This window comes from Martes martes, assembly GCF_963455335.1.
Source record: "Martes martes genome assembly, chromosome: 8".
NCBI classification, from domain to species: Eukaryota; Metazoa; Chordata; class Mammalia; order Carnivora; family Mustelidae; genus Martes; species Martes martes.
Genome location: NC_137895.1, coordinates 135,511,510 through 135,519,971, shown reverse-complemented (window position 1 = coordinate 135,519,971; position 8,462 = coordinate 135,511,510). Strand labels below are relative to the sequence as shown.

At 49.1% G+C, this 8,462-nt stretch overlaps 1 long non-coding RNA gene across 1 annotated transcript; it reads left to right on the top strand.

Annotated features, from left to right (window-relative positions):
- The first annotated feature begins 3,305 nt into the window (after nucleotides 1-3,305).
- Nucleotides 3,306-8,100, top strand: LOC308348377. The gene is made up of 4 exons (XR_013967327.1): nucleotides 3,306-3,655; nucleotides 4,813-4,937; nucleotides 6,166-6,331; nucleotides 7,312-8,100. It is a non-coding gene; the product is annotated as an uncharacterized lncRNA (long non-coding RNA).
- Nucleotides 8,101-8,462: the final 362 nt, after the last annotated feature.

Sequence of the window (8,462 nt, the reverse complement as noted above, 5' to 3'; positions counted from 1 at the left end):
GCTTCGCCTGCACGGTACCGAGTGATAAGGAGATCCCGGTCCTTCGCCTAAGTGAAAGGTGAGCTGTTGAACTTTGGACGAGTCTTTGGACTAGGTCCTTAGCCAGCTGGTAGTGATGTCTCTGCTGCTTTCTAGTTTATAGGGTCTTGAGGCAGTGGATGGGAAGCTTTGGAAGGAACAACCCAGATGTATCTGTAAAATAGCTTTTGCGTGCCCACAGTTTCTCCACCAACAGCCACGCTCTACAACTCCCATTAGAGCAAGAAGGACAGGAAAGGAAGAATAACCAATAATAGGTAGGTCTGTAGAGTCTCATTATTTCAAAAAATGCATAACTCAGATTCTAGCCTGTGTGGGGCGCCTGGGGGGCTCAGTTGGTTAAGCACCTGCCTTCGGCTCAGGTCATGATCCCAGGGTCCTGGGATCGAGTCCCACGTCAGGTTCCTTGCTCAGCGGAGACCCTGCTTCTCCCTCTGCCTGCCGCTCCCCTGGCTTGTGATCTCTCTCTCTCTCTCTCTCTCTCTCTGACAAATAAATGAATAAAATCTTTTAAAAAAATATTCTAGCCTGTGCATTTGCACCAACCCTGCTTCTGGAATTCAACTCCGTGGACTGGGAATTACCTACCAAGACAAGTTTCAAATGTGGCTACAAGTATTTTCTTCCTATTAGTGCTCAAAATCAAAGGAGCTTCAAGGACTGTGTTATCCGTGCATGAAGGGAGAGAGATTTGCTTCTTGCGGGTGGTGGTTTTTCTTGGGGGTGATAGATACGCATTTATGTACCGAAAGATCGTTATAAAACAAGATGATGCTTATTACACTGTAATGTGGGTTCTGTTATTTGATGGGAAGATATAGAATGATCTGGGTTTAAAATACCTGCCTGGGTCCAGAATCTAGGTCCCAAAGTGCTATTTGGAAACTGGCCAACCACTAACTGCACCGACTCCGAACTCTTGAGATCGAAATTGGGACGAAATCCAATGAAAAAGGCAAGAATGCTAACAGAAAAACGAGGATGATAATAATGGGCTTTCCCAAGCATAGAACAGGTGTTTTGCTTCTTTGTGGTAAAAAGTCTCAACTTGGGGTATGATTTTGAGTAAACAAGTCATCAGCCCATGGACATTGTTTTGTTGGGAATCGTGGTCCGCTTCGTCATAGGGCATTTAATCAGCAGCGGCAAAGGACGTCTCACAGGAATAATGCATAAAGAAAACTTTCTTGAGACTTGTACCCATTTCCCTTGATAACTTGGAATTGGACTCCAAGTCAAGCAAACTGTTCTAGAAGCCTAAGCACCATTGGAGAAAGTGAGCTGAGCATCGGGGGCAATGAAGTAAACCGGCAACAACACAGACTCAGAATTTAGAAAGTCAGGATGCACCCCCCTCCCCCACCCGAAGCTTTTGGCCGAGCTTCTGGACTCTATTTTGAGCCAGACGTTGCAACACTTAGCATGGGAGAGCTTGTTTTTTTGCTGCCTTGGAAGATCCCAGAGCAACCGGGAAGCTGTTGCCAGTCGTACGGGTAAACGCCTCTCCACTGCCTTGGTTGGAGGCTACCATAAAAAAAAAAAAAAAAAAAAAAGTGAAAAGTTAATTGTACCCGTTGAAGAGATTGTGCTGCGTCAGCAGCATTCAGAGCAGGTTTTGGCCAGGTTCCTGCGAACCATTAATTAATCTCATGAGTTAGCTGTCAGTGGGTCAACATGGGTGCTCGACTTCCCCATTGCTCCCTAACGTTAACCCATGGATTTAAAAGTATGTTCCCAATGAAGATCATTACAATGTGTCTTTCCTTTGGGGACGCGTAGCTCTCTATGTGACACTGATGTCTAAGGCTATTTCTGGAACTTGGAAAGAATCTAAGTCTCTATCCAGGGGGGTCCTGGGTTTTGCTCTTTCCTGAAGTGGTTGACTTGCTGGGCATCGAACTGAGGTGCTCCAAGGCTCACGTCTTTTAGTTTCTGGACCTAACCTCACTGTCTCCTGCCTTTGAGGGCTGCTTTAATGCTCGCTGGGATCTGCGTCAGGTGCGTTGGGAAATCAGCAATTTCTTTTCATAAAGTCCCTATGACTCGCTTGAAATCCTCTGCTGGTGGAGAGTGTAAAAAGCTGTCAAAAACGTGCAAAAAGCGTTATTTTTTCCCCCTCTTTGGGGAATTTCAAAGTCAAAGTTTCAAGACTACTCTTAAATCTAAATCCACATCCTAAATTCTTTCATTGATGCCTTTCCCTGCCTGGTGCATAAAACAGAGATGATTTTAGATTGGGGGGAAAATCAGGGTCCCCCCCCATTAAACTTTAGCACTGAAACCTCCATTGTTTCCTCTACATCTCCCGTTTATGGGGCTGACATCACCCAGAGATGAGAGAGAAGCTTTCATGGCACCGTTTCAAAAGCCAAACACCTCTCAGTTAGTCACTGAGTTAATAACAACACGAGAACTGTTGAAGATGCACCCGGCTCGCTGGAACTGGAATTACAACAGAGCAACTGCTGGCTGTGCCCAGGGGGAAAAGCAGAACAAACAAGCACCTCCAGCCGGGTCAGAACTGGGGAGAGACACCACCTGCCGCAGCTGGAAACCGGCTTCGGGAGACCCGGACCCAAGGACGCCCGCCGAAAGGATGGGACAGCCAACGAACGTCTTTTGTGCTAACAAACCCTTTCCCTGCTCAGTACCGCTCTGGGGGGCAGGGGCCTGCTTCTTACACCTGGCCTTGGAAGAGCCCCGTTCTTTGATTTCCTCTCTCATTTGCATCTGCGCGAATGGCAGACGTTCTGCCTGGTGTTGGGCTGGGGCTAAGCCACAAAATGTTCCACCTACTTCCAGCCCCGTACCCTACCTCCCTGCCAGCCCTCCTCACCAGCTCCTCCCCCCTCCCTCCGCTCCTGGGGGGTTTGTAGTGTTCATCTGCGCCCCGACGCCGGCTTGGCACCCAGAAAAGAAATACCCACGGTACCAAGTCGAAAACACTCTCATTTTTACCAGCAACACTTCAAAAAAGTCACTGTATTTAGTCTCGCTAACTGGCCTTTTTCTGAAGCTGGTGCCCGACAAACCCGAGATATATTTTATGTTTTTGCAGCTGTATGGCTTTAATATGGGCTCGAAATCATTTATTGGCATTTCTGACCCAACTTTTTGTTTTTATAGGTGTGTAAATGTGTTATCGAAGATATTTTGGCATTTGCCAAAGACCTGAGTTTGTAGCTTCAGTTAAAGAGACCCGCTGCACTTTTTTTTCCCCCCTTTTGCTTTCTTGAAAGAAAAGAAACGGTTTATTTGACAGGTGCTCTGGATGTGGGGCTAAGTCTTTGACTGAATTTGTTTTGCTTGAGGTTATTTGTACCAAAACTCTAAAATGCCATTGTTCATGACAAAAAAAATTCTTTTTTCCTCTTTCCCCTCCGTGAGGGCACGGCTTGTCCAACGTTTTACATGGATGTGACGATTTCATGTCCATTTCTCCTGCAGCATCATTTTGACATCGTGGCCGATTTCTCGGACCAGACTTCAGCAGTGATTCCAAACCCTGGCGGGCATAACTGAGTTATGTGGAGGAACGTTTCTGGGATCTCCGTGCGAGGGCGCAGGAACCTCAGCAGGGGATCCAGGTGGTCATCGGGCTGGACGTAGAGAGCAGGTGGGTATGGAAGAAGGTGGCTGGGGACAGGGCCGGGGGGCTCTGGTCACGTCCCTCTTGGTACAAGGCAGTGTCTAACCAATCAGTTGTTCAGCTTTGCTTAGGTTAATCAAACATTTCCCAAATACCTACTATGTGTGGGGGGCGACTCCAGGTGTCAGAGGCCAAAATGAATAAGACCCCGCTCTACCCTAAAGGAGCTCATAGTCTGGTGAAGGGGACAGATACGCAAAGAGACACTTTCCATGTAATGGGGTTAGGCACAGTGTGCGGGGGGACACGTGGCGCAGCTGAGGGTTAAGAGAAGGTTTCCTGAAGAAGAACCCACTGCAGATGGACGGGGAGAGGCAGCAGGGGTCCGTCGGTGTGAGCAGGTGCGGTGTGGGAGGGCAGCTGGGAATGAGGGAGGGGAGGCGGCCGGGAAGGGAGGCTGGCTGTGCGGGCTCCTGAGGGGCGCTCATCCTCCAAACCTGCCTCGGGCAATCAGGGCTCACCTTAATGTGTTCTGTTGGGACTGAGGCTCTCCCTACCCCCCTCCCTGCCCCCCATCCCCATTCCAGAGACTTGGAGCCCTCGACAACGTCAGCAGAAGAGAAGAAACCAAGCTTTGCTCTTTCCATCTATTACTGGGCACATTTCAAAGACCAGTTCACCCAGAGAAAGCTTCAAAAACTTGTTACCTTTTCTTGGGAGGAACTCTAAGAGATACTTTTGGATTTAATGAGGGGAAATAGAAACAATTTTATTAAATCTAAAGTATAGTAGAACCCACCAGTGTTCTTGGGGCATTGTCCATATGTCATGAATGAGGTCCATGTAGTTGCATAGATTTTTATTTTTAGAACTTAAAAAAAAGTATAAATTAGAGGAGAACCAGAGAAAACTGCAGAAGCCCATATTACATAGTGATCAATGAATTATAACGTGAACACTCGGGTAACCACACCCCCTGTTAAGAGGGAAGCCTCTGCTGGGCACCCCAGAGGCCCCTCCCTGTGCCCCTTACTCACACCCCTTCCACACCCTAAGAAGTAACCAGTATTCTGTTTCGTATGGTAATCACTTCTGGGCTTTTCTTTATAGTTTTATCACCCAAATGGGCGTCCCTAATCCCTAAAGTCTGACATTGCAGTTTTTTTTCCCCCTCAAATTTACAGATGTCTTTTATACCGTGTGGGGGATTTAACAGCTCCTAGAGACGACTTGCACATGAACCCACAAGACAGAAAATCACCAGTGGACACGCTTACAAATGGTGATATGGTTCGCACAGCAGGACGAGGTGAAGCTGGGAGGGCAGAATCAAGGGTGGGGGGACCTGGGGTGCAGGGTGGGGGGTCTCCACCAGGCCAGGGGTTGGAGCCGAGCTGCTTTCAGTTCTGCCCACCCCAGGCTCCCCCCTGCACACCGTGGGCGCACAACCAAGGGGGAAAGGCTCCTACCGCAAGGACCCAGCAGGAAGGGGCCCCTGGAAGCCCCGGGCTCAGAAGGAACGTGTCACACCGTGACACTTGGCACTTTTAGTCTGAGACCTTTCCTGAACAACCGCAGAAGCCGTAGACCGTGGGCAGAGACTTCGAGAGTGCCAGCGCTCAGACCCAAGCCGTCGCCTTTCTTGCTCAAGAGAGGATTTGGAAGCAGGAGGGCCAGTGAGGGAACATGAGACCAAAGAGAAGGAAAACACCAGGCGGGCGCCCATGGTGGGCCGCCGGCTCTGACCTAAGTCCCGGGGATGGAAGTGAGGAGAGCGTTTTGCAAAAGGGCAATTAGGAGCCAGTTCCGCTCTTTGGGAGCCTGGGAAGTCTCGATGCTCGTTTTTTTTTTTTTTTTTTTCCTTAAAAAAAAAAAAAGTTCCTGGCTGCAGCTGAGCGACAGGGCCCAGAAACGGGGCGGCTGCAGCACGAGAGCGAGAAAGCGGGAGGCCCGGCACCGGGCCTGTATTCTCTCTGTGTGGGCAGGAGGGTTTCTCTTTTTTTTAAATTTCATACATCATTAAAATGCTTCGGCATTTCCCCCCGAGTCAGTACGGCTTTCTAAAGTTAATGAGGAAGGAAAACACTCAAGAAAAACAAAATTCTGATTTTTTGTAGCAAGGTGCCGTGCAGAGCCGGGGTCCAGGGACTTTCTCCATCCATCCCTTTTTTTGGAGGCGTGGTTCCTTCTAGAAGCTTCTTTTTTCCCAGAAGTGAGACCTTTCCAGGGTCTGATCAAAAAAAGGCAGAGAAGTCCCGTGACTCTGAGAGCACATCTGACCCTTTCTGTGGCCCTGGGCGAGGGGCTTCCCTGCGGGTGCCTCAGTTTCCCTCTCTGTAAAATGGGATAATAATACTTAATTACTTCACCACGCTGAGGTAAGGATTAATTAGTTGATGTTTATAAATGGCTTTGAAGACAGAAAATGCTACAACAGAGCTAAGCATTATTATTAATAATACATTTCGACTGAGTTAATAATTGCATTCGCCATCTCAAATTTCCCTGACAGTTTCACTGGTGAACTTATTTTTCAGCTTCGCTCATTAAAAAGAAATAAAATGTAGTGCCGCTGGCAGAAAGCACGCTGGTCTTCTTTGCGAAGAGGAACACGCGTCTGACATGGACGAAAGAATCTGGGTTCCACCCGGACTCTGTAGGACATTCTGAAAGCCTCAGATGCATTCTCAGGGGCCATGAGTGGTAAGCAGCTTTAAAAATGAAGAAAATGCCAGTTAAAAATGTGCCAGATGAGAAGTAAGCAGATCTGGGGCGGGGGGCGGCGGCGGGGGGGGGGGTTGACCACTTTCCAGAGTTGATTCAATTCCTAGGCTTTGGACCTGACCACAGACTAGTTTATCTGCTGTCTGCCTTGGGTTGTTTTTTTCTCTCTGGTCCCTTTTGCTGGCCTCCACCCCTTCCTGTGCAAGGTCACTTCAGGGTGTATGTGTGGGTGTGGTGTGGGTGTGTGTGTGTGTGTGTGTGTGTGTGTGTCTTGAAATCTCTTGTTAGATCCCTGGTCTATCTCCTCCCTTTCTTTACGGTAACTCACAGAAGCATTTTTGCATCAGTTAACTCTGACCCCCCAAACCGGGACGAAAATGTCAGTGAGATGACGTCATTGCAAAGACCCTGGTCCATGGCAGGGGTTCAAGAAATGTTTGTTGAACGGAGCCAGGCCTTTGAGCCTTCCTGAGTTCTTGATGTTGGACCTCCGATAAAATGACGTCATCCTGGCATGGGCCGTGATGGACAGCTTCCCCAAAGAGGTCTTGTATTTGCTCGAAGGGGCCCACACTCTCCTTCAACGCTTTTCCAAATAAAGTTCCGACCAGCCACAGCAGCATGGCCTGGGGACTGGATGGAAACGCAGACTCTCAGGCCCCCGCCCTGAGTCAGAAGCTCTTGGTGGGGGCCCGAGGAGCTGTGTCGCACCAAGCCCTCTAGCTGATAGGATGCAGGTTCCAGTGTGAGAACCCCAGGTCTGCTTCGGTCCCCTCTCAATCGGGGAAAAGCTCTAGTTTATGGCCATGTCACCAAGCAATGGAACATCCAACTGACCCAGACCGAGGGCTTTTACACTGGAGGTAAAATTTTGCCTAGAACAATCAGAGCGATCACTTTGCAATGGGCAGGGGAGTGAGAAGGACCAAGCAGGCTGCCTTTTTTTTTTTTTTTTCCAGCATTGCCTTCCGGAGCTCCTACTTTGCTTTCAGGCCCTCTTAAATCCCCCAGATCCAAGAAGCCCACCCAGGCCACTCCGGGCGGGTCTTTCCCTCTGCATTTTCCTCGAGCCCTTATAAATCATGCTACTCACTGGAACCCCTCTGCGTGCCTGGCAGGGTGAGCTGGCTGTAATTCGACGCTGCCCTTGACTTCTCAGGTCAGCTGGACATTCCACGATGACAGACACACGCCCTCCTCTTTTCAGTGTCTCAGGGCGGCTCTCACGGGGCTGATTTATGTAGCGTGTGCCCCGTGGAGGTTTGCAGGTTCCTTCCCCCAGCTCTGTGAACGTGAGGGCCGCTGTCATTTCTGCACAGAGATGCTCAGGATCCGGGAGCGGGGCCTCTGAGGAAAAGAGGCTCAGGCCAAGGGGTTTGGGTGGTGAACCCCATCAGGTGACCGGCTGCATTGCAGGAACTTTGTGAGGGACTGATGAGACTTGGGTCCTCCAGCAGACTTGGAAGTATAAACTTTCTTACAGCGTGGTGCTTGATATCCATGAGGCACTGGAATAGTTTTTTAAAAAATGGTGTATGTGGGGGGTGACTGGATGGCTCAGTCCGTGAAGCGTCTGTCTTCGGCTCAGTTCATGACCCCGGGGTCCTGGGATCGAGCCCCCCTCGTTGAGATCCCTGTTCAGTGGGGGGTCTGCTTCTCCCTCTTCCTCCTGCTCGTGTTCTCTCTCTCTCTCTCTCTCCCTCAAATAAAGAAATAAAATCTTAAAAAAAATAAAGATAATGTATGTGATCCTCATGGCTTCAGATCCTCCGAAATTTATGTGTTAATATCTCCAATTTGGTTCTATATTTGATGTAAATTATGCCTCAAGCGAGCAATCAACCAAGATCTATTGAATCCTTGCCACATGTGAAGACTTTCTGAATCTTGCTTGCTGGCAAGTAGAAGTCCTTGACTTTGGGAAAGGCCGTGATTTAATTGTGAGAACCCTTGTTTCTTTCAGTAGATTCTAACGTTGATTTGAGTAATTCGGCTTTGAGTAATTCGAGCCTAAGGGCTTGATACCGCCGTCCGAGAAGGATGCGCGGGAACGACAGCGACAGGACGAGCTCTTTTGCTCAGTAGCCCATCTGCAGGACCCCCAGGAGCT